Consider the following 27,155-nt stretch of genomic DNA (forward strand, 5'->3'; position numbering starts at 1 on the left):
TAAACTAATGTTGCAGAAACATCACATTTAATTTTTTATCTGAAATAAACAATATAAAATGTAATTTCATGGTCTGAAATTAAAGGTTACAAGTCTTAAGCACTTGGTTTTCCAAGAAGAAGAAAAATATATCCAATACTATATTTTTATTTATACTCCTAAAACATAAGGTCTTTGTAGAAATTAAAACAATACTTAAATCAAGTACAGATACAATACAGCCTGATGAATTGCATTAGAAATCCTTAAGAAGTTTGCCCTGCATCAGGCTCAGTGCAGAGTGGGGAGTCTCCTAGAAGATTCTCTCTCTCCATCTCCCTCCCACCTTCCCCCCACTTGCTCACTCTCTCTTTCTCTCTCTGTCCTCCTCTCTCTAAAATAAATAAATAAATCTTTTTAAAACAGAAATCCTTAAAAAGTTGAAACACTTAAACAAAAATAAAAGTGAATAAAAGTAAAAAATATTGCAAACAAAAATAATTTATGACCCTATCCTGTTCATCGTAGTGCACAGCACTAGATTTACAGTAACAGGTACAGTTAAAATGAACACTGAGGTCACTTTACATAAGTAAGATGATGATTCTCAAATGACATTAAAAACAGTTGCTTTGATCTTTGGGGGCTTTGGCTTTGTAATAAGTATGTAATAAATATCTGTACTACCTTGTCCATGTTAAGCACTTACCTTTCTCCATTTGAAAGTCTTTCTTTGGAATCACACTGTCCCACGCAAAGATGTTTAACTCGAAGACTACTTAAACTCTGGAGAAAAGGCAGCAACTCAGAGTTAGGTATATTTGAGTTGTCACTTGCTTTCTTTGGCAAGAAAGAAGAAACTGCATTTTTAAGGTCACTCTCAAGAAGAGAATGGTTTGGGGGTAAAATTTTACACAATCTGACATATATTTCCTCCACCGGTAACTGTGGAATTTCCCCAGTGCAAGCATTGAAGGCTTCAGTCACAGTTCTAGATGTCAATCCAGTTTTGCAAGGAAAAGGTGTGGAGGGTGACTTCTCCAAGGCTCCTGAAGAACAGGACGATTGTAGATCAATCACACATCGGCGTCCAATATTTCCCCAAACTGACTAAAGCTGCTCTCCAATGGGAATACGATGCTGCTCCTAAAATTGAGCCATATTCATCAACTGCTGAGCACCAGGTGACAACTTTGACCCCATGATTCCATGATAGTTTGGACCCTCTGGAAGTCACTCCTCGGTCACAGAGCTGGAGAATCTGTGGAAAACTACACCATAACTTTATTGAGGAACACCCACTGCTTTTCACCAAAGGAGAGTAAATTTATTTTACAAGCATGACTGGAGGATGCCAATGTGAAATATCTTTTATAGAAAATAATTTTGTGCTCACTGCATTAGGGTCACATCTCAGGTAAAAGAAGCAGGGGTTTTCATCTTGGCTGTTCAGGCCTCTCTTCAAAATCACCAGATCTCGGCCGCAGAGCAGATGGCACCAGCAGAGCTGCTCCCAGTCCAACTCCCCGGCACCCAGACCAGCCCAAGTGAGAGGGAAGCACTTGCTGGGCTTCCTCCCAGGAAGAGGCCAGCAGCGGTCAGCAGGTCAGTCCTGCAGCCTCACCCCAGGCTCTATTATGACACTGCCAGCCCAGGCCAACCCTGGAACCTCTCTGTGTTTTTCTATGAGTTTTTTTTCCAAATTATATACACTGATATGTTTGTATTTTAATGTTTTAATTGGGGAAAATATTACTTAAAATAATCCAAATGTTTTAGTAAACATTTCTTCATTTTGCTCTTGAGCAATCCCTCTACAGAGTGCTCCTTTGAAACCAGTCTTCTAGTCCATGAAGTGATTGGACCCCCCACCCGCACCCCACCACCACCACCAAACTACTGACCCATTCTGATACCCTGCCTCTGGAGACTGCATCCCTCTTCCTTTGCCTCCTCCAACATTGGAGCTCTCAGGTCTACTGAACTCCTGCCATGAGATGCAGTCTCACTCAAAAAGCCAATATTTTAATCCTGAGTTCCAGCATCCCAATATTCCAGCATCTGATGTCAGACAGAACCATAGTGCTTAGTTGCCCTGACAACCACATTGACCATTTACTGAATCATTCCTGTGCCTGGTGTCCCAGATATGTACTCCAGTTTGGTCTTCTCCTTGTTCTTGCTAGAATTCCAGTTCAAGTCCCCCTTCCTAGTTCCAACATCCTCTGTTGGCTCTTCAAGTCTAGTGGTTGAGAACCTAGCATACTTTGAGTCTGTATCCACTGGAGCCATGACATACAGAATCAACTGAGGTTGAGATTCTTCAGGGAGAGTTCCCTGGAAGAGGTTCTCATCTTCTGACACTCAAAGCATAGCAGAAAGTTAGCAATAGTTTAAGGGTTTGTGTTTAAAGAAATATTTGGGTGAGCTTTAAATAAAGAAATTCTATTTCACTGTAGACACAAACAAACCATGGGGGTCTTCTAGAACTTGGCACTTTATGGCTTCCAGAGATGGCAACTCAGTCATTTGACAGGAAGAAGATGAGGACAACACATCACCCAGCAGGGATGCTTCCTCTAGCCCCTTATCATCTCAGTAATTTCAGGAATTTATAAAAGAGATTTAAACATAATTTTAGGTGCTCATACTTCTAAAGTTGTTTCTGAGGAAGCTTCCAAGTAAGAAAGCAAGCTCAAGAAGAAAATCAAACCAGAGCTCTGAGGCAACTTAGCTTCCCTTAAGCCCCACTCGTCTATAAAAAAAAATATTTTAAAATAGTTTTCCCTCCAGAGTACAAGAGAGAACTCTTAGGCAGGGTTCATGTGATGGAGGCATGGAGTAGGGACAGTGGAAAATGCACATCCCTGACTTGCCTGTGTGAAAGGAAATGATAGCTTTAGTTTTGCCCATTAAAATCATGTTAGTGTATAAATTTTTGGCAGGAAATTAAATGATGCAAACAGATAGAGAAAGCAGTATCTTAATGCCCAAAGCAGTTTGTCCCTTAAATACAATAATATAATAAAACAGGGGAAAAATTTGTTTCTGAGCATCTGTTTTTATCTCAAGAGAAATTTTCAGAGACTAGGTGGTAAAATGGCTTTTGGAAACATGTGAACGTGAATCAGGCAGAGCCGGTATGAGGGGACAGTTATGGGGCTCCTGGTCTAATGGTCAGACCAAGAAGAGGGACAGCACCTCAGGAGGAAGCTTTACCAGCCACGTAGCACATGGCAGGACCTCGCTCTAAGCCTTTCAGAATCATCCACTTCCTTGGTACTGGAATACCTCAGCCCAGGGCAGGCCCGTTCAAGGTCATTGACTGGGGCCTGGTGATTCTGTCACTGAATCCGATTTCCTTGCGGTATATTTGTTAGCACATTCTACAGCTTCAAGAAGTCAGACAATACAGGGGGAGAAATACACTTGGGGCCAAGAACAAGAATTGAATTTCCTATAAAAATAGCAAACTACAGGAACCTCTAATCCCTATAGTTCTTCCATGCAAGCCATACCCAAACCACATCCCAAAGACGGAGGGGAAGCAACTAGGGGATGGATTATGTGGTCTGTGAGTTGGAAACTATGCAAATACTTGATTGAAGATTAATAGATAGAATATTATGACAGTTACGATTTCTACAAATATGTTATTTCTATTTTACATATAAATGCACTGATAAAGTTCTATAAGGATACACCTGTCTCATAACAGCGGCCCTCTAAATGCATAAGCTCTAGGAGAAGTGGTTGAGGAGATACGCCAAGGCTTCCAGAACTAAGTGAGATTAATTTTGAAGACTATGTTGGAATTACCAAAGCAAACAAGGGAAAGATGGTATTCCAGCAAAGAGCTTAGCCTTTTAGGGTAATTACCAGGATTTGAGTATAGCCAGAATATAGGGGGCTTGGGAAGAGCTGATAAGAGATGAGATTGGAAAAGGAAGCAGGCATATGATCTTGATGGGCCTCGTATTTAATTCAAAATAATTTTAATTTCTGCCTATAAGCTGTAGAGAGTCTGAATTTGATTACAAGTAATAGAAGGATCATCCAAGAGTGATTCAAATAATAACATCTGTTTTGTCATGTATTAGCTCTATTCCCATGAGGACAGGGAGGAAAGCAAGAGCGGATGCAAAGCAGCTACCCGGTTGGACAGGAGACATGTAGCCAGTGGTTTCTGAGATGGTGCCTAACGAACACCTAGGACAGCGGTGAGTTGAGGGAAAGAGCCAGGTGGGGAGGGACTCCCATTTGGGGGTGCTGACATGCTTGGCCAACTTGATTTGGAGGGAGAGCCAGAATTCATCCCTGGTTTGCCAAGAATGCTTCGCAAGAGCAGACAAAACCAACCCAGGGTGGGAAAAAAGTCAGACCGGTGTTCCAGGAGGCAGAGACTTATAGAAAAAGAGCATGAGGGAACTTTCTGGACTGATGGTAATGTTCTACACCTTGATAGGGGTTTGGGTTACAAAGGTGTATCAATTTGTCAAAATTGATTGAAAATTACACCCAGAGATTTGCGCCTTTGTGTGTAGAATTCACCCTCCACCTAAAAAATAAATAAATAAATAGATAGATAGATAGATAGATAAATAAATAAATACACCCTAATCAGACACTGCTTTCTAGTTCGTGAATGCAAAGTAAAGTATTTAGGAGTAACTGATGAAATGGAGGACTTTGAAATGTATCAAAATAGAAGGTAGATTTATGGATGAATGGAGACATGGAGAGGTAGGTTGATATGTGTAAACAAACACAGCACAAGTTAACTGTATAATCTTGGTGGTGTTCACTGCAAAATTCTTTCGAACAATGTTTAGAAATTTGTTATACAAAATACGGGAGGATGTGGGAAATGACCTACAAAAATCTTTTCTCAGAGCCTTAATACCTACACATACTTGGTTTCACATAGTCACACCCCTGGCACAAGACAAACCTGATTATTCTCCGATTATATCGTGCCACAATACTGGCAACCTGAATTCCCAGGAAAATCCTTTCGCTGGATGGTTGTGTAGACACCACCTCCCAAATTCTGACCACATTGTTTCAAACAGAACAGTTTTCATTCTTTAACCAACAGCGGCCATCCAGTAGTCCTTCATCAATTGCAAGAATTAAATTCTTGAAATCCCCAGGGTATGTGAACTGAAGAATTGAAGATCTTATTAGAAACAGTTGTGCTGGAAAACAGAAGTTCCAAAAGAACTTAAAAAAGGAACAAAAAAAAAACTTCTCCTAAATATTTTCATATTTTAATGAAAACAAAAACAGCAAAGTAAATACACAATTTAAATTTTTAAGTATTTTGAAATAATCATTAGTACCACAAAATTAAATATGTATTTGCCATCCTTTCCTCACTAGACCATGGTTTCTCCAACTCAGCACTATTAGCATTTGGGGCCAGATCATTCTTATTTGGGGAGGGGCTGTCCTATGCGCTCAATGATGTTTAGCGGCATCCCTGGTCTCCATCCACTAGATGCCAGTAGTTGGGGTTTTTTTTTTAAGATTTATTTATTTATTTTAGAGAGAGAGCATGTGGGGGGGCAGGCAGTGTGAGAGGTTGAGAAGCGGACTCCCCACAGAGCAGGGGACCCTGAGATCATGACCTGAGCTGAAATCAAGAGTTGGATGCGTAACCAAATGAGCCACCCACGTACCCCTAGATGCCAGTAGCTTTCACCTCAGTTGTGACCACCAAAAATGTCTCCAGACATTCCCAAATGTCCCCAGGGGAGAAACTGCCCCTGGTTGAGAATCCCTGAACCAGATCCTTTTTCTGGTATTCTTTTCTCAGCATTTCAATGAGATGCTTGTAGATACATTTTGCTTTGTTCTGAATAATTCACATACCAAGAGGTACCCGTTCTGTATCAAGTCCTTCATCCGACTGTCCAATGCCTTTCTGGTTATATGGTTCTAAGTTGTTCTGCCTGCTTCAGAAGGAACACAGGAACGTTGGAGCTTGACAGAAGAAGCTTTCACTAACCTTTATCTAAATAATCTGCTCAGCTCTCTGCTTAGATCCTTTTAACTCCCCACCTCCCTCTACCCCTCTTAGACACACACACACACACACACACACACACACACACACACACACGTGTATAAAGACTCCCCTGCACAGAGTCCTTCATGCCAAAGTCCCCTTCCTAAACCTCTCTCTCTTGCTCTGCATCTGGCATGATGTCTCTTTTCTTTGCCCCAACACAAGTCTCCTAACTTTTTCTAATGATCCCCAATTTGAGTGACTCACAATTCTGGGCTTTTCATAATTTCAGTAAGACATGAAAAGCAAAGCTAGACATATCAGAACTTTGGGGAAAGAAATCCAGGCTAAGAGGAGGGGTGACCCGATATTCTGCATTCAATCCAAGGTTTAGAGCTGCCAAGTTGGCATGACAATCCACACTGCCCATGTGGCGTTGGGACTTTCCTAGGTGGGTAGTCTCCTTTGCCACTCTGTGTGGTGCAGAGTCACTCTTGGTATTGACAGGAGAATCCATAGGACTCCTCTTCTGACCTAGGAGGGGTTACAACCCTTTCAGTGGAGACTGCTTCTCTAGCCGTGATGAGATAGTGCAGGAAATTTCCCTCAAATGGCAGCTGTGGGGCCACTCTGGATGTTACCCTAGCTAGAAATGCCCTTTGGGTCTCCTCAGAGCTCAAGTTCCATGACAACTCTCAACCCCACTGTGTAGCATCTTCTGCCCAGACTCCAAGTGCGATGGTGTCACAGACTAGGTATGCTGGCAGGAGGACTGAATCTCCCCCTGATCCTGCTGCCCCCCGTCTCCAAGGCTCAATGCCCTGCTGGGTCAGAGACTGACAAGGCTTCAGGTCCATTGCATTTTCAGAAACACTGGATAGAAACATTCAAATTAGCCCAGCTCTCAGGGACAGGAAAGAGTGATGTCCCACATCCTTAGAGAAGCACCTCTCTTACCCATGATACCTATAACATCACACTGCATCATCCTGACGCCAGCACCCTCCTCTTCCCCATCAGACCACAAGCTCTGTGAGAACCAGACTGTAGATTGTTCACCACTGGTTTCCCAGCACTGATCACAGCACCTGGGACAGAGCAGAATGAGTAGAAAGGAGGAGAAGCAGACTTTCAAGAATATCGGAATTTTACAATCCCTGAGTTGTCACCAGAAGAACCAGGCAAAAGGATGTAAGGATAAGTCTGTACATTTGATGAAAGAATTCCTGCCCCACGAAGAGGTTTAGCCTAACTAGTTTCTCATCCCAGACACAACCCGACAATGCTTCTGGGACCCTGACATTTGATTTCTGGGCCTGTGTTTGTTTAGCCACAGATCCATCGGAGTCACGATGACTGGCTTCTCTCCACACCTTCTTCACAACCTCCCAGAGTTCCAAGGCAGCGCTAGAGCCCCAGAGTTAGACCCCAGCATCCCAGGGTTTTCTGGGCATGTATTGCCCCATCCTCTCAATCCTCCAAGTCAACCAAAACACAATTGCAAAACTTGAGGATACTGTGGGTTCAGATAGTCTGGAGCTGAGGAAGGATTTTCTTTCCTTGGATCTTCATTCCTGTCCCAGTCAACCAATAATACCTTTGACTGTCAGCCAATCCACTAACTATAAGTCAGTAGATGGAGGGTAGATGCCAAGGGGCGTGGCCTGTGATTGAGGGCACACCAGCTGTAACTTCCACCTGGCCTAATTCAAGACCTCTTTTGCAAGCTACATTTCCTTTAAATATGGAAAACAAAAATGGGAGTAAAATTGGTGAAGCACCTCTGGAAAACAATTGGGCAGCATCTGTCAGAATTTGAAATGATCTTACCCTACAACTTCGTATTCTACTTCTCGCTTGGAAAACCCATGTGTGAATAAGATAATAATAAAAGTAATAAAGCAGACACAAGGCTGTCAATTGCAGTGTTTTTTTATAATACTGAAAAACTGGAAATGAACAAAATGCCCAACAACAGGGCACTATAAACCAATAGACGCATACTAACTAACATTGGTTATGGGAAATGAGTCCCAGGTGGGGCAGTTCTGAATGGTGCAGACAGCAGAGGAAGTGCCTGCCACTAAACTCTTTGCACCAGCATGAGTAGGTCTCTAAGACAAATTAAGTTTAAAAAAAAAGAAGAAGCAAATGTAAATAACATGGCAGGCACCCGTGTGCTTAAAGCACACACTCAAACACACACACAACCTGGATATTTTCTATGAACACAACACTAGGCATGTAAATAGATTGGGAAATGTGGGGAAAGGTACCCATCAATCCACTGAACGTGGTTACCTTGGGGTTGAGGGCAGAGGAAAAGAGAGAGGATCAGAGGACCCAAGGGGACTGAGCAAGACAGAGTATAGCCGGATGTGTAATAGTATAGTTTTTACAAGGAGAAAATATTCATGTACAGCCTGAAAAATTAACAATTAAATGCAAAAATGGAGAGGTAACTATCTCTCTCCACATCTGCAGGGGAAGCTATAAAATAGAACTACCAGAAAATAGCAGCTCTTACAATGGGTGCAATGACCTGTGGTAGGATTGTGCCTTAAGATGGGCAGGATGGCATGGTTGAATTAATTCACTGTGAATGCTCCCAACGCAAAAATATAAATCCTTCGCTTTGAGAATTCTTCACTGGGAAGGGATGTTGTGTATTAGGTAGAAAGTTGGACTAGATCCCCATTCATGTTTAATGCCTAGAATGCAGTCTCATCATCCAATATGTAATGACAACAGGCATGGTTTACTGAGCTTAGTGCGTGCCCAGCACAGTGCTAGGTGCTTCACACACAGCCTCTTGGTCAGTTATGTATAGTTATTCCTACTATATAAGTGAGGAAATCAAGTTCATAATAAGCAGTGAGCTGAGGTATGAAGGCAGGTATGTTTCATTTCAAAGCCCATGTTTCATTTCAAAGCCCACTCTCTTAACCAATATGCCACATAGTGCATTAAAATTTGGGGACTCTACCCACTGGAAGAGGATTAGGGTTTTTGGAGTGGTCCCTTCTAAAATGTTTCCCAAAGTTCTGACTAGCCCTATGGCTTATTGGGGACCATGGAATAGTTTTTCTGTGTCCCATAAAATGAAGTTGCCTCTATAGAACATTTTTTTGGATATGACATTCCTCAAATTCTGTCCCAGGAGCGGTGTGATAATGAAGTTTCATTGTCTTTTGAAAAAGGTTGGTGGAAAAGGGAAATGAGTCCCAGGTGGGGCAGTTCTGAATGGTGTAGCAGAGGAAATGCTGTCCCCATGAACACAAGCAGCTGGGTGTCTGGACGCATCATAAAATTTTATTGTGAAATGTGCAGATGATGGGCCCAGCTGCAAAGCATCAGGAGTGTTTATCATGATCTCCCAGTGCATTCTGGGTGTGCTCCCCTTTGACAATATTTTTGTGGGCTTAACCTAATTGAGATGAAGACATCAAAATTACTTCAAGGTGCGGTCCTGCTGGGAGGCACACCATGGGCTTCCCTCTCTGAAGCTCATCATACCATTTGTCATGACGGGCTAGACCAGCAGTGAGAGGAATAAGTATTAAGCATTAATGTGAGAAGATGACATGACCTGGAGTTTAGTAAACCTTTTTTGGTTACTTCCATATCTGACAGACGTCATCAGTTACCAAGCCCACAGGGAGGCCTATGGTCCTATCGGCCATACTTCATCATTGACCAAGATCACCAAACCGTGCTATACAACTATGCATGTGTTGTTTATGTTTCAGAGAATGAGATAATGTACAACCTAAAAATAGTTTTACTCTGTCCACCCATCCCATATACCTTACAAGCAGTTCTATCCTTGGTAATAATCCCTTTTTTGAGTTAAGGCTTTGCATTTTCCCTTAAAGACGTTCTCAATTAGGGTTTCCCCTATGAACCACAGAACCCAGAAAGTGTTGGGGTGACTATTTTCTCGCTCCCAAAGATAGTACATAATTAGTTCTATTTCAGTTGCAGAGGAAAGAAGTTGAATCATGACATACAATAGATGCCTTTCACATACAGCTTAATTCTCTTACTGAACCCCCATTGAGAAGGGCTTTGGGAGGTCTCAAGAGTTCTACACTATAAGATCAAGTCATAGAAGCTCATAAGGAAAGAACTTCTTACAAGTTGAACAGCTCAACATCCCCTTTTTATATGTGATCTCTCAATGATACCCTGAAAAGTAGTCAATTAGCCTCTACCTGAACAGCTCAGCCATCAGAGGCAGCAAACACCATGATGGAGAGCGTTCACGGCTAGAAGTTCTTCTCGGGATGTGGTAGAGAAGCGGCCAAATTGTAGGGAGCCTTGAAAGCTAGATCAACGCATGGGGACTGCGTCTTGTAGGTAGTAGTAAGCCATCAACTCCCAGCTCTCTGCAGGGTCAGAACAACCCCAAGCTTGTTCTCTGATTCTGCCAAAGCCCATTATATTATTGCAGGGAGTAGCACCCACAGAAGTGCTGACAAGTTTCAAACACTGAAGTAGGGCCAGCAGGTAGATGCTATCAACAGGTAACACCATTTGTCTCACTCATGGAGATTTACATGGCAGGGCAGACAGCACCTGGAGGAATGCTATCTCTGCCTGTAACCCACCACGATTCCCCTACCTCCTTGGATAACTTGAAAATACCCCGTCCTGATGTCTTATCTTGTTTTCTCACATCAGGCTTGGGCTGAGGTTTCAGGTGTCAAGCTGCAGCCAGAAGGGAGATTTATGGTCCTGTTATCAGCCCGAGACAGCAAGAGGCTGTGGTCACATGGTGGGGAAACAATAGCCGGCCGCGGAAGGCCGCGAGGAGGGCTGCTGGTCAGCACCTGGAATCACCTGTGCCCACACGGTCCTCACGGGCATGTGGACTGGGCTGAGGGTTGGAAATAGAAATGGCCCGTGGTCCTGGGAAAACAGCTCCATCCACGTGAGTGCTCTGAGCACAATCACTTACTAGCTCGGATGGTTATTGCCAATGGCTAAATCCACTGTCACATATTTCAGAGGTGCTAAATCATTCCAGCAATGTATAAGATGGAAAGCCTATCACAGCTGCTTAGGACTGAGGAGGTCATGATAAATGGAGAGTGAGTGAGAGGACCCCCGGGGGCTTACTCATGCCCACGTTCAAGCCACGGAAGAGGCATCCTGTTGGCTTGTCCCATATGGCAGCTGGTAAACCCCCACCCTCCAAGGACAAAAATGAGATTTTACAAAACAACTTCTACTTCTCGGGCATGGGCAAGACTGGTAGGCAGTAACACATCTCATTATTATAGCAACCATGGGTTTTCTCATTTACCACTGTGGGACTCCATCCCATTTCTAACAAAACCTCCTCAACTAAATATATATATAACAGCACATAATGTATAATATATTATCTACATTATCTATATATAGCTATAGATCATATTACATATTGTAGACATAGATTGTAGATTATAAATATATATTATAGATATAAATGATATCTTTAATATCTATATCTCTATATGTAATCTATATAGCATCATAAAATATAGTATGATGAGCTAACTACTTCCCCATCCCTAACTGTACCCTCATGTTGCTGAACCCTGAACCCACATTCCCTGCCACCATCCCCCCTTGATGTTATGAATGGGGTACGCTAGGAGAGCGCCTCTCTCATTCCCTTCCCTCACCCACAGCTCTCTCCAAGCCCTCGGGTGTGGGCAGGGAAAGCCAGACAGGCTTTCATTGACTTCAGGGAAATCCCAACACTAAGCAACAGGGAGATCCATCTAAATCTTCTTGCGTTCCGCCCGGGCTGCCAGGGGAGAATTTAGATTTACCAAAGAGATTCTTTTCCCAGCACTAGGCTAAAGTCACCACTTTTTCCCCTTGGTCTGCCACACAGATATCGTCGTCTGCTGAGTCAGTCTGGGGCTGAACCTAAGCAGGTGACCCCGAAGGAAATGGCTCTAGTGTGCCCACGAGCAGCTGTCTCCTTCAGAGCCCTGCTCAAAGCATAACCTCTCCAGAGACTCTTCCCCAGTTTACCCCGAGTAATTGAGCAGAGGCTGGACCACACACAACAAATTTTTACTGCGTGCCTATTACACGGAGAGCATGATGTCAGGGAGCCATTTCAGTTCTGTTCAATTCAGCCTACACTTATTTGGAAGCTTCTGTTGGTGAAAAATGGAGTATAATGGATTCAAGAACAAGCTCTGAGCCATCCTGCCTGGTCCACATCCTGAGTCACCATCTCTTTAGATATTTTTAAGTTAAATGAGGTAATATATCCAAAATAATTAAAACCATGCCCAGCACAAAATAAGCATTCCATGTATAGTAATCCTTATTAGGATTACACAGTGGCTAAGCCTTGGGGATGTAATGATCAGTAAATTATTCTCCAGTCCTCTAAGAAAATGCAATCTACCAAGCCAGAACATTTCAAGACAGTGGTGTTTCCCAACCACTCGGCCATCATACACTGATATACCCAAAGCACTTCACAGCTATACTGCCAAATTGTGAACAATGTTTAAAAGGAACATTTGCTATGCCGAGTATAATACAGTTATGTTCATCAGCTAAATCACCGAGCTGAGTGGAGAGACAACATTGTGTAGAGCAGGGAACAATGAATGCCAAGCTTACACCAAAGAAAAATCGCACCTTACTAGAAAATGTAAGAAATGTATTTGGTAAGTGTATAAGAAAGTGCTACTGGCTGGGGCGCCTGGGTGGCTCAGGCATTAAGCGTCTGCCTTCAGCTCAGGTCACGATGATCCCAGGGTCCTGGGATCAAGCCCCGCGTTGGGCTCCCTGCTCAGCAGGAAGCCTGCTCCCCCCTCTCCCATTCCCCCTGCTTGTGTTCCCTCTCTCACCGTCTCTCTCTCTCTCTCTCTCTCTCTCTCTCTGTCAAAAAATAAATAAATAAATCTTTAAAAAAAGAAAGAAAGAAAGTGCTACTGGGCCACAAGTAGTGCTACTTGAACAGCAGGAGTACTTGAGGATACGTTTATCTGCTAATAACATAATACCCAACTAAAATGGGTAGCATATAAGAATATTTATTATATTGATAACAAAAGTTCTCAAGGAGGGTGGGTCAAATATTGGTCCAGCAGCTCAATTACATCATTTAATCCCAGACTCTTCCATCTTTCCAATCTTCAAACCCAATCCCATCAACTTAGTCTTTAAGCATCTATTGCCTAGTTCCAGTCATCACAGGTAGACGTAATAATGTTCAGCACAGGATTTCGATTGGGTCTCTTTTCTTAGAGTCACATGTCCCTCAAGTCCCATGGCCAATATGGAATCATATGGTCATACCCTAGCTACAAAAGAGTCTGGGAAAGTAGGTGTCTCTACTTTGGCCTCTACTTTGACCTCTATAATGGAAGATGAACTGCACCAGGAAAGTGTGTAACCAAGAATGTCTGCATAGTGAATAAGTAAATGGTCTAGAAACTGTGGATGTTTATTCAAACACTGTGAGTTTTTATTGTGCTTGTGCTATAATAGTACTTGTATATTAACTATTATTAACTTGTTGAGTGTAGCTTTAAAACATCTAATCCTTTCAAGTGCACAGCCAAATATTCTAGTATTTCAAAATGCACCGCAACCATGGAAAGGCTGAGCACTAGGTCAGTACGTGGCAGTAAACGACAGTCATGCAAATGAAATACTATAGAGAGAACTGGAAAAGCAGCTGGGAGATCCATATATATTCATATACTCATTCATTTTTTAATTAATTTTTGAACATCTGCTATGGGTCTGGGACCATTTGCTAGTAGTGAAGAAGACGAAGTCTCTGCCTCCATGGAATTTAAGTCTGTTGGGTGTGACCTCATGGCCTCTAGTCCTCAAGACCCAAAGATTCTATCATCCCAGGTTTATAGGACTTCTTATCAATCCCATGCTCTGTATCCCTTCCACCAGGACCTATGTCCTTATATTCTGCAACTCGGCAATTGTGTCGATTGTCTGCAAATATTCTTGCACTTATAAAAGTGTGTCTTGTTTCCATCAGGTCTGCCAACTTCAGAAAATAAGAAAAACAAGACTTCCATTCATTTTGTGCCCCATTAGAGTATAGGCGATTCATCTTATTTACAGTGGCAATTTGGCAGAAGAGAAAAGTGCAGACTGATGCACTCATCCCAGCTTTGATCATTAGCAGCCACAGAGCCTTGGGCAAGTCAATTTCCGAGCCTGTTTTCTCATCGGAAAATGGGCAAGATAATAAGATGTATTGCTATATGATGGTTTCATAGTGCTAATCTTGGTACGAAGCTTAGACAACATCGGTGCCCAATGGCTGGCCTATTGTAGACCATCAGCATACAGGAGGCTAGTAACAGTCTCCACTGCTCTCCAACCTTCTAATCTAATTTGCTCCTTGTCAAATGAAACCAACTCTCCGTAGCAGGTGGCCAGGCCAGTCAATTAGTGCCTACAGATGGCACGGTGATCTGCTAATTGCTCCAAGGCTTCCAAAATCTAAATTGGTGTGGTAGCTCAGCTGCCAGGGACATCAAGCTTTCCTCTCTCCCGTCCCTGCCCTCAGCCCTGCTCCTGAGCATTCCAACGAAAACTCTGATTCTCTGGAGACAGGTCAGCAGTTTGCTCTGTTAAAAATAAGTTGTTTGGACCCCGACCTGACATTTATGAGGAAACAGAATGTACTTAGTGCCATCTTTGATTTCTTTATGCCCATCCCCATTAAAATATATATATATATATTTTTTTTAATCTGTGGGAATTTTGACATCTCTCTCATGGTTGAGCTCTTCACCTGTCACCCAGACTATTCCCTGACTGAGCACGAGGTGAACAGAGGGCCAACCTGAGGAGAGACAAGGAATCACAAGAAAATGTCCAACTCAGTTATTTATTCAAGTGGCAGGGTATGGTACTCACTGCCATGCATTAACCAATTTTTTTAAAAAAGATAACTGAGAATTTCTACATATATAAATATATGCTGTATTTTTTTTCCCAAATAAATAATCAACCCAGTTTCCTAGCAACTCAAACAACCATCTGCTTTTTTGAGCTCTCCCATCACAGATGTCCTTCCTGAGTCTGAAACCACGGCATGGGCCTGGGCTTCCTGCTAGGAAGTATGGGTAGTTTGCCATTTGTTGGGGAAGAGCCTCAGCACCTATTTTGTCATCGTAGGCCAAAAACATGGCATGTTACCCACACATCAAAGCATCGTTGTGTCCCTGGCACCAACTCTGCTATGCGCTTAATACGTGGTGGTTGACTCTTGTGGAAAGTAGCGGAGAAGCTGAGCAAGGAGGGAGGGAATGCAGATGGAGAGACAACACTTCCCTTTGACAGCCTGAAAGGGCCTATGTCTATGGAGCTGTGTGTCCTTAAATAAGAAAAGTGGGAGAAAGAATTTGAGGAAAGGCCAAGCAAAAAAGAGCCCAGTTCTGCCCAATGTCATTCAAGACCAGCATTGATAAGATAAAGGTCCTTTGGAAGTGATAATGCCAAATTCATGGCAAACTTCAGAAGCCAACTGGAGCTTTGCTGCTTATGTTGGTCAGCTCAGGTTGCCAAAACAAAATACCATAGACTGGGGAGCTTAAACAACAGAAGGAGGCTGGAAGTCCAAGATCAAGGTGCCAATTTGGTTCCTAATGTGGGCTCTCTTCCCCGCATGCAAATGTCTGCCCTCTCACTGTGTCCTCGCATGGTCGGGAAAGAGAGAGAGGAGGACACTAATCCTACTGGGTCAGAACCCCACCCTTATGGCCTTATTTAACCTTAATTATCTCCAAATATAGTCATTTGGCAGGGGGCGGGGGCTTCAACATATGAATTTTAGGAGGACACAATTCAGTCCATAGCACTGCTAAAATACTTGCTTTTCCTGAAGGACCCTTCCCGTACCCTAGATATGGCCACCCTCAGCACACACTGCATGTTTCAAGACACAGGGACCAGGGACTTCCGGCTCACTAGGAATCCTCAGCTCAGCTCAAGTTCTATCCTCCCCTGTGGTCGGTTACAGGCAAAAGTCCTCTATCAATATTCAAATTCATATCTGAAAAGAACTGCTGCTTTATCAAAGGATCCCTCACATAACATATGCTGTATGAATTGTTAAGAGGGGCAGGAGTATCTGGGTAGGAAGGGGTTGGGATTCCTGCCCATTGGAAAGTTGTTAGAAATGAAGATAAGAAGGAACTAAAATCATAGCACAGGACAATGGTCGATGGGCTTTGAGTTGTACCAAAATTTCTGGAACACCTTTGTTATAAAACAAGACAAGATACTGCTCATTATTAATATTATTCTTAGTGCTGTCTTGTATAACTCCATTTTTCTCATTTAAAGAAAACTATATGGTATATTCCTTGTATACCTTTATAACTCTAAAGATGATAGTGCTTCAAGGCATGGAGAGGAAAGGGCCAAGGTTCTGTCTTCCTCTCAGATTCCACATACATTCAATTTAATTCAGCCAATATTTATTAAGCAGCTACTACAGGCCAAAGATTATCCAGGCACTGACAAAGCTGAGGTTTAGGAGAGTTGAGCCTTTGCCACATCAGCAGGTCTCTCCCTCTCTCCACGCCTATTTCTGTGGGTCTTGAGGCTGTGCCTGGCAGAGGCGCAGAACAAGACTAGTGCATCCAAATGACCTTCCACCCATCTTGGTCTGGAGTGAGAATAGGGCAAAATCCCGTGCCCATAGAGAAGTCAGTGGAGGACGTGATGGTGGTGATGCCTCTGAAGAGCCCAGGAGGTACCCCACCACACCCAGGTCATTCACCTCATCTCCTTCTCCCTTCTCCTGACTTCCTTCTCTCTGCGTTCTCACCTCTCACTTGACTGTGCCTAAAAGGGCTTGTGTGTGCTTCCTGGAAATTGACAATGCACATCAGTGAGAAGTCTTGCAATAAAAAAAGCTTATTTAACCCAATATTTCCCAAATGCATTTCTTTCCCATAACAGGGGCACAGCCCTGTGGGGTATTGTTGATCAGTTTCCAAAGATTCAAAACAACTCCCTAAGCTGCTTTGATCATAACTCTAAAGATGATAGTGTTTGCTTTCAATTATCTCTCACTCCCTAGCCACATCTCGTCTCCTCACTTTTGGCATCCACCAGGTACCACCCTACCCCTTTCTACTCCTTGCCAACTTAAATATAGATCTTCTTCTTGACCCTCAGATACAGAGGACCACCAAGCTCTACATTTTCCAAACAGAAATTGATACTCTAGGCTGGAATTTCTAACTGGGAACTCTAAGGAATACTTGTCTTCAAGAAATTATTAAAGAGAGAAACTCACAATTAAGTAAGTTTACATATTAAATTCCCCCTCTTAGATATTTATAAGATACATTATTGAAGACTCTCAGAAGTCCGGTATTAGAGAAACTTAGCTAAACCTCACTTTCCCAAACGCATTTGACCACCCTCCCCCTTTATAGTAACACCTAACAAGGGATGAACTACCAGTCCGCAGAATAATACCCTTTGAGAAACTCTGCTGCAGACCAATTTTCTCCTCTGAAATCCTCCTGTCCCATCAAATTCCCCCTATTTGGTGTCTCATTCTGTCAGAATAGTTGAATAATTGAGCTAATAATGACACATTGAGTTAATAATAGCAGCTATTTGGTACTAGTTTCTACTCCCCAAAATATTTTGGAAAAAAAAAAAAGCAGCAGCATCCTCATTTTACAGGTGAAGAAATGAGCCCTAAGGAAGGGAAGGAACTTTCTCAAGTCTTGCCCAACCAGGAGATGTCAGCTTGAGAGTTAAATCCAGGTCTTCTAATGACTCCTTTTAAACCAGCCACTCTTGTCAATAAGGGGTTAATAGGCTCACTTTTCAGAGCTGTTTACATTTTAAAGTCAAAGAGAAAAAAATACTTTAATCCCAGAAGAATGAAATGAATCCCTGTTGACAGAAGTCATGTAAGATTTGGAAGAAGCCAGGGAGGCTGGTTTTCTTTTCCGACCACAGTGCCCCTTCCCCATGGGCTCAAGGAAAGTTTCTCCCACTTGAGCAAGGGAACCTCCCAACTTCTTCTAAACTAAGATTGTAAGACGATGCAAATAGCCATGGATTTGTATGGAGGCACAGCTATAGAGTGGGAATATATAAGAATAACTCAGGACACTCCGATCCGTGCAGCCCACAGGCTGACATCTGTTAATAGCTTGGGTCATGGTTTTATTCCAAGAGGGTCAAACTGAAACATACTGCCCATCATACACTAAATTTTTCTAACAAAAGGGATATGTCCATGTAATGCTAGCTGTATAATGCTGAACATGGTGTCTTTCAAACACAGGTGGTTCACTAGATATTTTCTGAAGCTGGTAATCCTGAGAAATCAGTTCCCATTTCAGCACATTTTTGCCCCCAGATGATTGGTAAATTCCCTCAAGTCCTCAAATCAGAATTTGGGGCAAACTTCAAATGAAGAGATTTTCAGGGCCGCATCCCCTCTAATGTATTCTAAATTCAAATGCCTCGTCTGTGGGGCGCCTGGGTGGCTGGGTCGGTTAAACGTCGGACTCTTGATTTCCACCCAGGTCATGATCTCAGGGTTGCAAGATGGAGCCCCGTGTCAGGAGGAGCCTGCTTAAGATTCTCTCTCTCCCTCTCCCTCTGCCCCTCCTCACCCCTCTCTCTCTAAAATAAATAATAATAATAAATTTTTAAAAATGCATCATCTGTAATGATAATGCAGTCTGCAGCGAAGCAGCCATGGAATTTACCTCCGCCACCCAATGGCCATCTCATTAGACTCCAATCCAGTCCTGTTTGTACTTCTCCATCACCTTTATTTGTTTAAGAGGACTGACAAGGCAAACGCTCCTGATGCGATGTTTACATTGCAGCTTTCACTGGAGCTTATTAAACTCATCGTTACTTCATATAAGCTGCAGATATGTGGCCGTTAGTGTTGACAGTAAGTAACAGACACCCTGTCACAAGGTAACATGTTTATATACTCCATTGGATGCCTGGTGGATTTTGTCCCTGTAAAACTATCACAGATAATGAAGCTACTATCAGATAAGTGACTATAATAAATGACCACAATTAGGTCTCTGGTTGATGAGAACACTTGGTGGTCTCTCCAGCTTGACTTGGACAAATCCCAGGCCAAAAAAAGGGGGGGCGGTAGGGGGAAAGTGGATCAAAACACAAATGCAAATGAGATGGATTTACTAGAACACCATTTGATTTCAAAAGGAGTGAGAGTTCGAAGAAATCAAGTTTTCATCTTCCCTCCTCCTGACCCTCTTCCTTTGTCCATTGCAAAAATAAATAAATAAACAAAGAAAATTCTGGAGCCAGGTTCTTATGGACAAAGCTCTAAAGCACTCGGCCTGCCTCCTCCCCACATGTCCCCAGGATATCTAGAATGGCAGAAAACACCACAGGACGTCTAAACTGGGGGAGGCTTCTCCTGAAGAAAGGACCCATCTGGGGCAGTTACTGCACCCAGAAGAAAAAACTGGAGAAGAGAATAAATCCCCAAAGAGCTCTCAGTCTGAACTTCCGTATAGCTCTACGGTCAAGGCTCCATCCATCCTTGCGGCAGCGCACAAGGTGTGACTGTAATCACTTCTTGAAAGGGTTTTTGTTACACCAGGCAGTCTTTCATTACAGGCCTGCGAAATTATAGCACAGAATTGAAGTGCTCTGATGAAAAGGTCTTTAAAAGACATTTATTTTCTTGTATGGAATAGTCATTTCCAGGATGACTCGTAGATTTACAGTGAGCTTTATATACATATATATATGTATATAACAAGAATGTGCTGGAAGCAGGTGCCTAGGGTCCTTTCGGAGGACTTCTGCGGTGACACGGGTCAAGTAGAAACTGACTAGCAATCAAACATAACACTGCGTGCCCTACGCAATTAAATTCCTTCCGTGGCAACGAATTTGTTGCCGTTGTGCTATGCCCAGGTCTCTCCCCACTTTTCTCCACCATTCTCCCCACTTCCCTCCTCCTTAACACCCCCATTCTCCTACCTCAGCCTCCCTGAATCTCAGCCTCCTTGAATCTCAGCCTCTTTGGATCTCAGCTACAGTTTTAAAATTTGCCTGAGGGGAAATACTTTTCTGTAGCAGTGTGTTGACGCTGGGGGGTTCCTTTGTCCTTTGATTTAATATTTCTAATAATAGTTGCAGGGGAAATTACCCTGTATGGGAGAGTGATTCCCCCCCAGAATAAATGCGCTGGGAGAGGGGATGGGAGCGGGGAAGGGGTGATTGATGGGGCTTTTTGTATATCCCTGTTGCCAGAAGACCTCATAAACTCAGAAAAGCTGCCCAGGCATCAGTCTGTTTACCTTTTCACGACTTTAAAGGTGATTTATTTGACCTTTGAAAACTGGGATCATACTTCTTGCTGAAAACAGTGCACATTTCAGCATAAACGGTGTCTGTCGAGATGGCAAGGTCTCCAGTTTGAAGTCCTTTATCACTTTTTTTCCCATTCTAATCTGAATGGGAAGCGTCTGCTGGATTCTTGGTGCAAACATATTTGGAGGACATTGTCTAAATATATGGAGATAAGTGTGTATTTATGTACCATATGTACCTACAGTTTCCATAACGATTTTTAAAACTAGTTATAAATGCCCTGGGTATGTGGGAACCAAGAGGTGGCATGGGTAAAGAAAAGCCTTGGGATTCCAGATCAGACCTGAGCTCACTGGCTGCTAATTATACAATTTAGCCTCTTACAAGTGAGAACTCTGGAGCCAAACCACTGCCATTGGATTCCCAGCTTTACTGCTTACTATAGAATCTGGGACAAGATCCTTAACTCCTCTGCACCTTGATGTCATGATCTGTGAAATGGAATAATAATAGTGTGAACATCTCATAAGTTTCTGTGAGGGTTGCTTACATGGAAGTGTGTAGATGGCTTGCAATAATGCTTGGCATATAGAAAACAGTAAATGTCAGCTATTATTACTATCTGGAAAGGGGGTGAAATAATTATACCCTACGACAAATACACCATTTAGGAACTAATAATGAAATAGACAATGCATATGAAGCACCTGCTCCAACGTAACACACGCCACAAATGCCACTCACCCCCTGAACTGAAAACTCGTGAAGATCCCGTTTACGTACCTAGTAGTGAATGCTGTGACTAGGTGGGTTTTCATAGCTAGGAAGCCATATGGCAGGTTATTTGTATCTTCATTCTACATGCAAAGAAACTACAGGTGTAAAAAAAATAATTAGTCACTCAAGGTCACACAGCTCTTCAGAATATATGTGCATTATGATTAAGGTTTTATATATCATAATGTTTTATTCATTGACAAGCAAAGGATGAAACAATAGGTATGAGTCCTTTGGGTTTGTGAGGTCCGCTTCCCGGCCGGAACCAATTTCCCCTTCAGAGGGACCCAACCAGCAGGGGAAACAGTTCCTAGAACAGAGTGAACGTCATTAACAAGGTCAGTGTTCCCCTGAGATTTAGCAATCAAGAGAGGAAACAGGGAAAAGCATCCAATGGCACAGACTGGGTCAAGAGAATTGCTTTACCAACTGTACTCTTGGTTTTACTTCTAAGGAACCTTAGAAAGGACATTTGGTATCAGTAAGATTTCTATTTTAAAACATTTTATGTCTTTTTAGAACTCAATCCATCAAGAGAAGAATGAACAACTGCAATGTGAATCCATTCCGTTAAAATAAAAATTGGGTTTATTTCCACTGATGACTTTGCAAGCTCGCAAAATGAGTGGCCAGCAGGAGAGGGTGGGGTACCTGAGTTTTGGAGGGACACTGACATTGATACCACCACACATTTTCTAAATCCAGTTCAAGTTTGTGGGACAGTGATTTTTTTGGAAAGTTCCCTGGAGCCCCATAGGTGCTAAGGGAGGGCTCAAGATACAACCAGTTGATATGCTCTAGAAAGCCACCTTCGATGGGCAGAGGGCACAAGCCTTCTGAGGAATCAGAAGACAAGTCCTTGGGACAGCTGAAACAGGCATTGGGGGTGGCCTTGGTAGCAATGAATGCCTGCCCCCTAAAACCACTAGAAGGCCATCTGTTCTGGGTAAAGACCCACCCACTCCAACACTTACAGGTCTTCAACTTCAACTTCAACTTCAGCAGAAACTACCCCATGGCCATGCACTTCCCATACTCCCAGTATCCCAACCTCCTGTGCACCTCTCAGAAACATGAGCATTGACAGAGGCTGCGGCAAGTTGCCCATCCTTGACCCTGCACATGCTCAGTTCAAAGCCCCATGAACAGAGGGCTCTGGAGTCACCCACCATCTTCTCTGATGACAGCCCATAATTTATGAGCCACTGCATTTCTCTTCAGGACGTGACGATTGCATGTGTTCTAAGGGGACAGCTGAAGACCCATTAATCTTCACCCTGGCAGGGAAGAAACTGATGGTAATTTAATTTAACTGGATGGGTGAGGTAGATATAAAAGACCACAAGGTAAAAAAATGACAAGATTATTAACTGCACCCAGAGCTGTCTGTTCAGCAAGCTGCCTCAATAAATGGAAGCAGGTTGGTTAAACGTGGACCAAGGTTCAAGCAAGGTTTACAGAGGGGAGGTTCTGGCAGATGTGGGTAATGGCAAGGCTCCACATTTCCAGGGAGAAAGCAAAGGACTTTTGTGGTTAGAAGAGGAACTTGGGCTTCAACCAGATTAGCAAGCAGGCTAAAGTTTAAAAGGTCAGGGCAAACTCAGAAATATTTCTCTCCCACACCCACAAAAAGGAAACGGTTGAACTTAATCACCAAGGTCCCCCTTCAAATCCTCCCTGACCAACCTCTCATTCCAGCTAACTCAATTTTTCCTCCTGTCCAAGTTGTTTTTAGAGGCTGAGCGACAGCTCTTTGCCTGAGGGGGAAAAGTCTTCCCCCACCACCCTCCTGAGCCTCTGGAAGGAGCACCTGCCTCAGGCGATCTCTGGGAGCTTTCTACTCACCAGGCCACCCCCAGGAGAGAAAGCGTCAAAGGAAGGATTGTGAATTCCTCTTTGTGGCGTCCACCATGGATTTCCTCTGTGGGACACTCCTAGGTATCTGCCTCCCCACATCAACAAGAAATCCTAGCACTGAAAAGCACAGCCCCCAAGGGCAGACCACAGTAAGGGAGGCAAGACTTCGCTCTCTCCACTTCTGGCTGGCTCGGGATTTGTGCACATAAATGTAATCACAAGCTTCCAGGTGCTTCCCAGTGTGCCACCTTTGTGCCCAGAGCCCAGTCCTGTCGAGGCTCTGCCATTTGCCCTACCCCCAGGTCCAAACCGACCCTGCTGAACTACGGATCAGCAGAATCACACAGGTCGTCCCTAACAAGGGCAAAGCTTGCCTTGAGAAGCCGGTAGGTACTTGATGCCTTATGGTTTGCAAAGCACTCAGCTAAAATGATGGTCACATAGCCCTGGATATGGGCAGAGCAACTATTCCTTCTCCACTTTACAGAAGAGAAAATTGAGATGCAGAGGGGTTAGATTTACCAAAGTCATAAAAAGCAGGACACATATTGGAAGACTCCCACTAGCACTCATTTTACTTTAGTATATGTTCTATGGATATATATAAGCATATTTTTAATATATATTTCCATATGTATATGTTTGTATAAATGAATGTCCTTCTGTGCCAGACACTGTAACTCACCTCCTCAAAAGAACTTGTTCCTCTTTTCTTATTCACAGAACCAGAATTTTGTTCAGTACTGGCCAGAGATGCATTGGTCCCTAGAAATGGACCCAGCCTCTGGTTTCTGACCCATGAGATAAAAGAAGTCTGTTTGAGGTTTCTGGAAAGGTTTTCCTTCCTGATAAGGAGGCACCATGAGGGGAAGCTCTCTTGCCCCACATTGCCCATTTCCCCTGCTATTGAATGTGGATGGGGGAGGGCAAAATGTTTAGGGCAGCTGCAGCTTTTTTGTGACAATGAGGAAGAAGGCCAAGAACATCAAAGAGATGACAACTCAGAGCTTTGACATCATTAAGCTACTAAACTAGCCTTGGTAATGTGCAGAGCACCACACTTCTAGTTCAAGCCATTTTTAGTTGAGTATTTTGTTTACTGGAGCTAAAAGCATTCCCAGCTAATATGCTCCTGGACCAGATGATGAAAAACTCAAGGACAGAGGCCATATTTATGTTTGAGCCCCCTTTGGAATCTGGTCCAGAAATAGTCACTTAACAAATGTTCGCTAGAAGAAAGAAAAGAGTGCTCTCCTAACAAATACATCTTGGTGCGATGAACTTAAGAAAACCAATGAAGTAAAACTTAAATTTTCACTTGCTGGCAACCACTTTGGTCCTTCATTCCTATTGCTATTACTGCCATCATTCCTTAGTCCCCTTTCCCAGAGATCTTCTCACCATCTCCATCTACCTCAACAACTAAAAACATGTTTTTTTCATAAGACTGAACAAGTCAGTAATGCATGTTTGCAATGAAGGTATTTTTCTTATTTAAAAATAAAATTGCTTAAAGGTGACATTTCAAGTCAGTGAGGAAAATAAATCATGAAATGATCTAATAATTATTTGAAAAATAAAAAATAAAAAGATTCCTGGTTCTACACACCAAAATAAATTTCAGGTGGATGACAGTCCACTATATTGCAAGGTAAGTAATTACTGAATCCATAAAAATATCTAAAGGACATATTGATAAACATTTATATAATGTCACCTTTGGAAGAACTTTGTAAGGCAGAAACCACAAAGGAAAAACAATTAAATGTTTAATTACATAAAAATTCACATTTTCTGGGGGCGTCTAGGTGGCTCACTCGGTTAAGTGTCTGACTCTTAATTTATGTCATGATTTCAGGGTTGTGAGTTCGAGCCCCGCCTCAGGCTCCATGCTGGGCGTGGAGTCTGCTTAATATTCTCTCTCTCCTTCTCCCTCTGCCCCTCCCCTCTCCCCTCTCTCTCCCCCTGAGGGGAAAAGAAAGAAAGAAAGAAAGAAGGAAAGAAAGAAAGAAAGAAAGAAAGAAAGAAAGAAAGAAAGAAAGAAAGAAAGAAAGAAAGAAAGAAGGAAAGAAAGCCTTTGATCCATAATATTATTTTACAAATTTATCCTAAGGAAATATGTATCCTAAGGAAATGTATCCTAAGCAAATACAAAGATTTACCCATAAATACGCTTACTGCAGCATTATGTATAAGAATTAAAATTGAAATGAATGTAAATGTGTGTGAAATGATAGCATGTCTGCCCAGAGCAAATGCTCTCAGCAGGAAACGCCTCCACACGGTGTTAAGTGAAACAAGCAAAGCAAGCGAGTCATGAAACAAAACATGCATTTTGTTATTAATGGAAGTTGGTAGCAAGATAACCACATCATAGAATTTTTTTGTCTCTTCTGAAGTTTCCAAATTTTTCTGTGAATCACGTGTATTGTTTTTATAAACAAAAAGTTATTTTTACGTAGGAAAAATAATCACAACCTCTCTTGTCCCAATATCACAATCCTAGTGGCATGCTGTTCCCAGTAGTATTTCAAGTCATAACACATCAGTTCCTAGACTTTTTACATTATCGGCACATACACACTTCACAAAGATACAGCACTAACAAATAATAATAATAATTAATGATTAATAATAATAATATGCATCAATAAACCCTTCTGAACAAATGTTGCCCATAAAATGGCAACATTTCCACATCTACAGCCCCTACACAGACACTATCTTGCATAACCCTACAAAAACCCTCTGAGGGAAGGATGAGCAAACTGAGGCTGGGAGCCCCACAGTGATTTGCCGCAGGGTTGGAGCAACAGGTGCTGGGCCTCTGGCTTTAGCTGCCTGCCTTGGTCCCGCCCACAGACAGCGTGAAGCACGAAGCGCTCTTGTACCTAGGAGCTCCATTGCCCGTGTGTTCCCAAGCACTGTGGCCCCGGGAACCAGAGGCCTGAGAACCCTTTGCAGTCGCTGCCTGATCCCCGATTCCTGGCATCGCTGGTGCCCCTGCAGGGTTTTCCTGCGCTCTGTCTCTGCACCGCAGCTACAGGAGAGTGGAACTCCCACCCACCCCATCCCGGTCTTATGGAAGGGTGGGCCCTCCGAGCAGCATCCGTGAAGAGCCCAGAATGGGGCAGGGCTGCGGCCAGTGGGACTGGGAGCCTTCCTGGAGAGTCAAGTCAAGCGGGAGATCGTAGCTCAGCCAGAACTGCCAAACTGATCTCTGGTGTTTCGTTGCCTGGGAGCCCTTTTCTTTCTTTCTTTTTAGAGATGAAGAGCGTGGGGTGGAGGGGCAGAGGGAGAGAGAGCATCTCAAGCAGGCTCCACGCCCATCGCAGAGCCAATGCAGAGCTCCATGTCACAACCCTGAGATCATCACCCTGAGATCACAACCCAAGCCAAATCGAGAGTCGGGAGCCCAACCGACTGAGCCTCCCAGGCCCTCTGCCTGGGAGCCTTTCTTAACGTTATGCCAGGGATCAGCAAAGGGACCTGAAAATCCAGCTACTCTACGCATGGTAACTATTTCTTCTCTGACTGCTATCGTGTTACATCAGTAATAAGGCTGTTCCTAATAAGTTCCTAAGGATGATCTTAGGAACCCCTTTTGACAGAAAATAAACAGTTTCATGATACAGATCTATTTTTGTCCTACTTTCATGACAGACATACCTGAACTCTAAGCCCCAACTTTAGTCACACTTCCCAGGAAAGCCATGCATCTTTCTGCATGTTATCCACCCAGTCAGTGGTGCCCGGCATCCTCTGAGGCCAGAGCCAACGTCACCACCCTGAAGCCATTGATGTTCTGCTTGCTTCTCCACACCCCAAGTGATTGGAATGCCCCTCATCCATGCTCCCGGGCATGTATCCGCTGCACACACCCCCAGGGCATTTACTGATCATGCTATGACCCGCAGTCTGCTCACCCATCTCCTTCATTGTGCTCTGAGCACCCCGCCCAATTCATCTCATTCCCTCGGTGTCTGGCACAGATGCCCGTAATGGTGAGCGGGATGCTCCAGGGAGGGAAGTGCTCCTCTGGACGTACTCTCTGGAATCCCCATTAAAAAGCCAACAAATTGGAGAGGTGCCTGGGTGGCTCAGTGGGTTAAGCGTTTGCCTTCGGCTCAGGTGGTGATCCCAGGATCCTGGGATCAAACCCCATTTCCAGCTCCCTGCTCAG

General features: G+C 43.3%; 1 pseudogene; it reads right to left on the minus strand.

The window, feature by feature from the left end:
- Positions 1–684: 684 nt before the first annotated feature.
- The window catches only part of LOC114210442 (ATPase PAAT-like), a 39,398-nt pseudogene continuing 12,927 nt past the window's right edge, over positions 685–27,155 (minus strand).

Source organism: Eumetopias jubatus, unplaced genomic scaffold (assembly GCF_037043125.1).
Source record: "Eumetopias jubatus isolate StellerSeaLion01/CBP00866 unplaced genomic scaffold, mEumJub1_p1.0 scaffold_12, whole genome shotgun sequence".
In the NCBI taxonomy this organism is placed as follows: domain Eukaryota; kingdom Metazoa; phylum Chordata; class Mammalia; order Carnivora; family Otariidae; genus Eumetopias; species Eumetopias jubatus.